This window comes from Anser cygnoides, chromosome 12 (assembly GCF_040182565.1).
Source record: "Anser cygnoides isolate HZ-2024a breed goose chromosome 12, Taihu_goose_T2T_genome, whole genome shotgun sequence".
NCBI classification, from domain to species: domain Eukaryota; kingdom Metazoa; phylum Chordata; class Aves; order Anseriformes; family Anatidae; genus Anser; species Anser cygnoides.
The window spans coordinates 20,225,161-20,233,525 of NC_089884.1; the positions used below are offsets into that span (position 1 = coordinate 20,225,161).

Here is an 8,365-nt window from a genome sequence, read left to right on the forward strand (position 1 = left end):
GTCTTGCAGACTTTTTTGCATGCTTTGTAATCTCCACACTTTTGCAGATTAACTGCTGGAACTTCTGTGTTTCTACAGTGGCCATTATTAGTATTTTAAGCTGGCAAAACCTATTTATTTTTTTGTAAAAATCAAGCTCTCCTGAGTGTTTTACTGAATCCATCTTCCCATATGTTCAGTGCCTGATCTGAGTACTGGGCTTCATCTGTAGCCAGTGTTCCTGCCCGCCCTCTTTCCACTTGACAAACTCCTGTCTGCTGAAAATCGATTGTTAGTTGCCACTCTGTAGAGCACAGTTTCTAATCTGCACATACCCAGCACGCTGCTGAGGTATCGTTTTGGTGTTCCCTATTTTAATCAGTTTAAAGGGCTGATGCAGAAAACCCTTTTAGAAGTTATCCAGTTCAGATCTGGTTGGAAGGGAGGCGAGGAGGGATTATTTTTAATCTAATTTCCCTGTGAACAGTGAGAAAAACATCAGAGTCCGCAGATGAAGGGTGTGGAATCAAGAGCCGTCTGCCTTTCAGCTCTCATCTTCTTTCCTTTGCTCATGGCAGCATCTGCCCAGGTCTTCTGGTGCCACAGTCTCCTTGGAGGGTGGGGAGAGGCTCTTGTTTCTGAGCCGTTTGTGACCGAGCAAGTGATTTAAATCCCATAAATTCTTGAAATGTTGGTCCTTTGGGGCTGAACAGCTCTTCCTCCTTTGGGAAGAATTGCTTTAGACCTGCAGGCCACAGAAGAATTACAGAGGAGAAAATTCAGCCTGGCTGGGAGCGGGCTCTGACCTTCCACACCAGAAGCCCAGAAGCAGCACTCGCGCCTGTCGGTTTCTCAGGTCACTTGCCAGAGCGATCCCTACTTCCAGGCTTTGGACATAGCCCTTCACAAGTCACTCTGCCTGATAAACCTGCAGACTGGTTTCTTCCATTTTGGAGGATAAGCAGTTCAATTTTCTAGATAGATTTTTCCTCAATCTGAGTCCCTCCTACCAAGGCTATAAAATGTTAATGCTATCAACAGGCTGTACCCAAACCTCCACAGTGCCACGTCCCAGATCAGTACTTACTCCTCCACGTGTGTCAGCCCCAAGGCTTTCTAACTGCAGCGAGCAGTGAGGAAACACTAGCAAGTAATTGATCCTGCTTGAACAAAATAGTCATTTCAATTCTAATCTAGGAGCTAGAGTCTCTAACAGTCTTTTTGAAACAGTGGGTAGCGGGCTGATTCACCAGTAGACTGAAAGGATACATTATTGATGAAAGGGTTATCTGCTAACCAAAAAATGCATATCTTTTCGCATTCCCTTCTCTGTTGCAGACACACATGCTGCCATGGGGGGTGTGGGGAGGTGACCCCCTCTCAGGCAGGCTGCTACAGGCTGCGGAGATGCTCCGCGGGCATCCCCGTCCAGGCTGGCTTCTGGCAGTGGCCAGGGCAGATGGGAGGAACAGGACTGGAAGAGGGAAGCTGGCCCAAAGTTTCTTTTTATTTCATAAAAAGAAAAGTAATACAAATGATTAAGTCAGAGCATCTAATTCATCTGTACAGCACTGGGTCAGGTGTTTCAGCTGATAAATGAAGATATGGACTTATTAGCCTTGTTTTGGCAGAATTATTAAGAGCATGTTTACCTTCAGGCTCATTAAGGGAGACATCTAAAACCAGAAGCATCCAAAATTAATGGATGCTTTTTGAAACTGTTGGCTTCGATGAGTTGTGCTGCATTCTTTTTTAAATGGATAGGGTTTTGTGGTTTAGGCAGAGAGCAGCTGGGGATAGCTCCTTAATGAAATAAAAATACATTCTCGAGCTTTAAAGGAAAATTAATTAATACCTAGAAGCCTTTCTATACGTCAGCCCAGATATGGTGTGTTTAATACAAGATGTTTGTGCCTCGTATCGTTTTCTGTGTTTTATATATAGCATAATATTCTTGCTCTACTTGAACTTTTCTTTTTCCTGCACTCTTCTTTTATGCTCTGTTATCAATTGCCAGAACAGGATGTCTGTACGTGTTCTGACTGCAGTGGTTTAACAAAGGTCATGATTTTAGCTATATGAACTAAACAGGTTCTCACTATCAACACCTTTTCTCTCGCTTTCTCACTCACACATGGTTCAAACACGGAGGCATGCTATGTACTGAAATCCCTAACTAACAGTTGCAGTAGCTTGCATCCATTTGGAGCATTCCCTTGCATTTGCACAGCTTAAATGGCATTTACAGATGTATTTAATGTAGAAAATCTTACAAATCATTTAAAGTACAACAATGTCCAAACCTGTTTTAACTCCGAATATCATTTATACTATATATAGCAAGAGAAATACAGCCATATATATAAAAAAATGTATTTCATTTTAAACTGTCGGTAAAACCATGGGTCCTGACAAAAGGACCAAGCACAGGAAGGTTACCCCGTACCTGGATAATAAGTGTGGTGAGGCCAGGAAACAACAAGAGCCGCATCCTCTCTGCCATAGCTGCTGGTTTGTGCGAGCTACAGAGCAGCTACAGAGCAGCCACATCAGGAAGCCTAATGCAACAGTGCTTAATCAAAATGTTTTTCATGCCAGCTTTAGGTTCAGCTGGAGGGATGGAGAGGATGGACTGGAGGGATGCAAGAGATGACTTTTTAACAGCAATGTTTTTTTCTTGCAATAGTTTATCAGGCATTTATTACTTTAAAAAAAAAATCAATGTGCACTAAACAAGTAAAACTCATTTCCCCATCTCCAGTTAATCTGGCTTTATTTGCTTAGTATCTGTGATGTTGCAGTAATTATACTAATTCTCTAGTCATCCATTGAGTATCTCTTGAAAAACTGGATAGATGTGACCTGAATTTCTAATTCTTTCAGTTTTTTAGCTTTGTACTACTAGAGAGCCTAGCATGATGTGATCCTGGCACTGCAAGTAATAAAAAAGAAAGGAAAAATAATCTCAACTGCTTTTAAAAAGTGAAGCAAACTCTTCAATTTTACACAGGAAAACATGTCGTCTTCTTAAAAGTCTTGTACAGTAGCTTCGTCTCCTCAACTCGTTAGGACTTGACAGATTACTGACAAACTTATTGCAGTTCACACCAAAATGCTTGCAGAACCGAGGCCTAAGCTTTTAAGATGTTGCTGCAGATCTTGTCTGATCTGCTGGTTTCTTATATGGATTTTTTCCATATGAGATTCTGTGAGTTCTGTAAGGTCAAATGTATGTCCATTTTCTGTATGGCAGATATTACTAGTTTCTCTGAGCCTAGTAAGAAATAAAAGGCATTGCCTAAATCAGTGGTTTGCTCTGTTGCACCTAATTTATGTTTTTAGTAAGATAACTGCACTTTATTAATATTTTTTTTGCTCCAATTCCCTATTAATTACACCACTCTAAGAACGCGATGAATCGGGATGTTGGTGAGGATTATTGTGCAGACCCACAGGTAGGCTTGGCAGTATCCGGGTCCGTTACTGAGTGAAGCTGGGTGACAGAAGGGCGAAGCGGGCAGCCTGCCCCGAGAGGTCCATGCCATGTGGCACAGCACCTGGCGGCAGGGCTGGAGTCGCTCTGAGCTGCTGCACGAGGCCCGTCCTGGTGGACGACGACTTGTACATGTTGTCTTGCTGGCTTATGCTACTCCTGTCTAAATGTCACGCAGTCAGTGTCATGTCTGCTATTAAAACTGGCTTACTCCTTAAATTTCAGATACAGTTTACAGTGGGAAGTAATCAGATTTTCTGACTGATTTTGACTTTATTGTAAGCACAGTGTACTAGATGAGTTATTGTTGCAGTGCTATGAATATATGTTGCCTTCTCTTTCTGTATGTTCTTGCATGAGCGTCTCATACTGTTAGATCATTTAACAAAGAATATCAAATAAGAAAGCTAGATAAAGTAGAAACTAAAGGCAATTAAAAATGCATTTGCTGCATAAAGCAAGAACTGTGCCTAGGTGAAATAAAGAAATGTCCTTTCTACCTTAATCGGTTTTATGGACAGTAAAAGGAAGCTTTTTGGTGGAAATGTCATATGTCCAGAGTACAACAATGAATAAACCCAGCAAAACAGCACAGTCTGATGGTTTTAACCCTGAACTTCCCAATATAAGACAGTCAGTTCTTTCTCAAATACTGTGCTAGGCTTGGGCCTGTCACCTGGATCCTGGAGTAGCTCCAGGCAGTGCAGCCCACTGCTTGTGGGTGGGAAATAAAGCCATCGTGTATGCTGAGAACAGCACAGACCATGTGAACTTGCAGCACTTACGACCCTTCCTAACTTCTTACAGGAATACAAATAGGCAGTCGGATTTGTTGGGGCTTGACCACAACTGGGATCTGGGGGAGGGAGGGAGAGAAAGGAAGAGAAGGAAAGGAAGGAAGAATGCAATTATATCTCTTGATTTGATGTTAAACCAGTGACATTTTAAAGGCAACTGGGTTGACAGTTGCCAGTCTATTGTTACGAGGCAGAAGCTCCACAGTGAAGGTCACTGTGCTGGAAGCAGAGATGTGAACATTTTAGCATCTCTCTTTTTGCTTTTTTGTTTTGTTTTGTTTACATCCAATGCTCGCTTCTGCCCCTCACCTATTTTCTAGAGACAGTACCGTTCGCAGAAGCTGCTCAGCATGCCGTCAGCGTATGCAGCTCCCTGGGGAGGCACCCCAAGCCCTGGAGCTTGTCTGAGCACTGCCGAGAGCTATGAGCAGTGGCACGGCCACCCCGGCCCTGGGCCAGGGCTGCCCCAAACCCTCCCAGGTGTCATTTGCAGAAGCATTTACTTTCTATCAACAGAAGCGAAACTGGCCCCTGTGTCTATCAAAATATATCGGTGTGGTGAGAAAAGAACTGTGACAAAAATCTGAGAATAGAGTGCTGAACAGGACTTGCTTCCGCTAGAGGATTTAGGGCAGAGAACATTGATTAAATACAGTAGGACTACCGAGTCTCTTCATGTATGCTACAGTGCTTTTACACCAACTCAAAGTGAATGTCTCATCACATGCTTCATGTGTATAGAACTGGATGATTTTTGCAGCATTCTCCTTCTCAAAGGTGACCTGCACTGCTTTAATTTTTGAATGGATTAACTCCAAACAGCAGGGTATGAATTAAAGGCTCCTCGAGCAGCCGATAGGAGGTATTTTGGTTATTCGGATAATGGAGTTGCTAGTCATTTAAAAAAATTACAGGGAGAAATGTTCTTAAATGTCAGCAGCTACAGAGTGCTGGAATCACTTATGGGATTTCACGAGTTGCTATAAAACATGGTCCAGCAACAGCAAGAGCAGTCTCCCATTACTAGTCCCGTAAGTCTCAGTGTCTGCTTAAAGGACCAGATCCTCCTCCGCTGTTAATTGCCATCAGCTCCTGAGGTCAGCGATGCTCCCACATTGCATATCAAACGAGATTTGGTGCTAACAGCGGACTATGAGATTAGGACTAAGAGAAGACAAAGATGACTGTCCCTTCATGAGGAATTCTGCTGGTTTCACCCAAGGGTCCCTTCAGACTCCTCCTGGCTTTCCCAGAAAGGTGCTCAGGATCCAGGAAGGGGACTTCAGAGCTTCTCCCAGCCACCTTCTCTCTAGGGGATGGCTTAGGAATGAATTCACTTGGATAAAGTGGCTAAGAGTCCTGCTGCCAGAGCAAATGCTCTGTGTTTCGACTTACCCTACAGCAGAGAGAGTCTTCTCTGCTAAAATCTAATTTGGACGTGGAAAGCTATTAAAAAGCCACAGGATTTTTCTAGAAAAACAACCAATTTCAGTTTGCCTAGCTATGAAATAATGTTACCTATATGCCACACAGTCTACTGTGGTACCTGAGTGACAGTTACAGAAAAAATATTGTCATCAACAAAAGAGCCTTCACTTTTAGCGCTGAATAGTTCTCCTCATTTCACTGAGAACTGCTGGTGTGGATGATGCTGCAGGATCAGCAACTGCAAAGGGAGCTACTCCCTGTGATATCCCTGCTTTCATCAACTGTTCAGGGCAGGAGCTTAGGCAGGTGATATCTTCTCTGCTGCAGAAGTCCCTTTTGCTGGCAGGATTGAATCAATAAATGACTTCACATGTTGTTATGATTCTAAGAGCAAAATGATTTGCACCAAATACTTGCCAGTCAGCTAGCAGCACAATAGTCCCCCATTATAATTTTAGTAGAAGATGAGAACATAAAAAAAGAGTCTTGTTATTACTCTGTTAAGACTGTGAAAAACACACTCATGTTCCTAATTCCTTACTTTAATTGAATACAAAGGTATCAGTGCTAGAGTGTTCAGTTCCTACATATAAAATCAAATTTGGTGGGTAATAAATACAGGAGGACTGAAGGTTTAACGTTATAAACCAAGGGACACATTCAAGATAAAACTGTCTTCACTTCAGCAACACTATTACTACAATAACAACCTTAGATTTATTAAAATAGAACTAAGTTCAAATGCATTTACCTTTCCTTTTCATTTTTATTACTTTTTTATATATATCTAAGAAACAAAACTCACTTAAACACGAACTGGTTATTTTTTGATTCCAAACCTTTATAAATTTTCACAATGCAGAAGAAATTTTTAAACATCAATTTTAATAAAACTTAAGTAAAAGTTTTTCAGATATGATTTGCCACTATTTCATGTATACAGCTGGTAATTTGATACAAAAAGGCAACTGCATTCTGAAAACATCTGGTTCTTTGGGGTAAAAAGAGAAGGATTTTACGTTGTGAAGTCTGCTTAGTAAGACAGCAAAAGAAAGCAATCCTCGTATCAAGGCCGCCAACTTTCCACAGCTACAGTTTGTCATCCCATATGTATTATTTGTCTTTGGATGTTCACAGTTTGATGGTGCGTTTTGTTTATCCATAGGTGTTTCAAAGTCCTCCTGGCTGGAGTCCTCTGGAAGAGCCCAGAGTCACGGAACTGCCTCGCCCGCAGAGGACCAGCTAACCCATCCCAGGGATTTGCCTTGAAAACTTTGCTGCCGAGTGTAGGCGCTGCTGGATTTCCTTTCTCAGGTATGCCTGTCATGCGGCCTGGCAGGTGAAGCACTCACGGGGACGCTGGCAAGGTGGTGATAAAACTCACTGCACTGCTACATGGCTTAAGGCCATGTATGCGAAAAGAAATGACGCTTGCTTACTGCATGAAGCTCACTGAGCTTTTGGGTGGAAAAGCAAAGCGTAAGTGATTATTAGACTGTTTGATTAAATGGTGTTTAATAGATATTGCAATAAAAGCTTTTATGGTTGGCTGGGCCTGGCTGCACCTGCCTGGGGAGCTGGGCTCTGCCTGCTGGCAGGGTTCAGGCTCCCAATAAAACCTGTGCGGAGAGGCACAGAGCTGCTCTTCAGGCAAGTTGTCGTGGTCCTACCAGAGGGCCTCTGCAGGGTTCAAATCGTGATATGATCAGTAAAAGTGACTTGAAAATGCTCTGAAAAAAATGTCCAATAGGAAGTACCGATTTGATGCAGTTTCGGTATCCTTCAGGGTTGCATGGATGTTCTGAAGTGCCCAGCTGGAAGGGCTTTGAGGGGCAGAACCACGCCAGCCTCCAGCAGCCTGGCCAGGCTGGGAGCTAGCTGGGAAGCTGGGGACTGACATTCTTCTAAAAAGTGGCCTTAGGTATTCCAAAAATGAGTGTTTCTAAATAATTTTTCCATAGAAATGTTCGTGTATCTTTGCATTCAGGTATGGAAGGAAACCTTAAAAAACATAAAGGAAATTTCCTGTGGGTCATAAAAGCCACTTCGTATGCCATCCCAGTGATTAAATAAAGTTGTGGCTGGATAAAATGGTGGCTTAATGGAATTTCAGAGGGGAGAAAAAAGCCAAAGACACCTCAGGTTTATTAAAATACGGTTTCCCCTCATTGCTTACAGCAGAAATCAAACTATGCTTGTGGTTATAACTCACTGTAACGACTTTACTGACTTGACTCGCGAGCACTTCTGGTTTTTAATTGGGACATTTGCCTGAGAAACAGCTGAGCCGCACAAACGGTTTCTTTTTACGACCCGGTATTCTGAAACGACAGAGTTGTGCGTTTGGTTTTTCCGTCACGTATTTTAACAAGTAACAAACGCGGGGAGCTGGCAAGTCTGACAGCAGCTCTGGGCAAAGCCCCGTCCTGCGCCAGGAGGCCGGCGGGCAGGAAACCTCGGCGGCGGCGGGAGGGAGGCCGGGCGGAGGCCGTGGCGGCGGAGGCGGTGCCAGGCCGGGGCCCTCCCGCCGGGGGCGGGCCGCGGGGCCGGGCCGGGCGCGGCCGCCGCGGGGGCCGCCCGGGTGGGCGGGGGCGGGCCGGGCCGGGCCGTGCCGCGGCTCCGCCGTGCGGGGGCAGAGCCGGGGCCGCCCGCGTGCGGGAGAGGAGCC

The 8,365-nt window shown here is 44.0% G+C and overlaps 1 protein-coding gene across 30 annotated transcripts in view; it reads left to right on the forward strand.

Annotated features, from left to right (window-relative positions):
* Window positions 1-7,365, forward strand: part of LOC106039565 (uncharacterized) — a 506,901-nt gene extending 499,536 nt beyond the window's left edge. For all 30 annotated transcript variants that reach the window (XR_010834540.1, XR_010834541.1, XR_010834544.1 and 27 more), the window contains one exon: window positions 6,863-7,365. The gene's annotated coding sequence lies outside the window, so the exon portion shown is untranslated. The remainder of the gene's footprint in view (window positions 1-6,862) is intronic.
* Window positions 7,366-8,365: the final 1,000 nt, after the last annotated feature.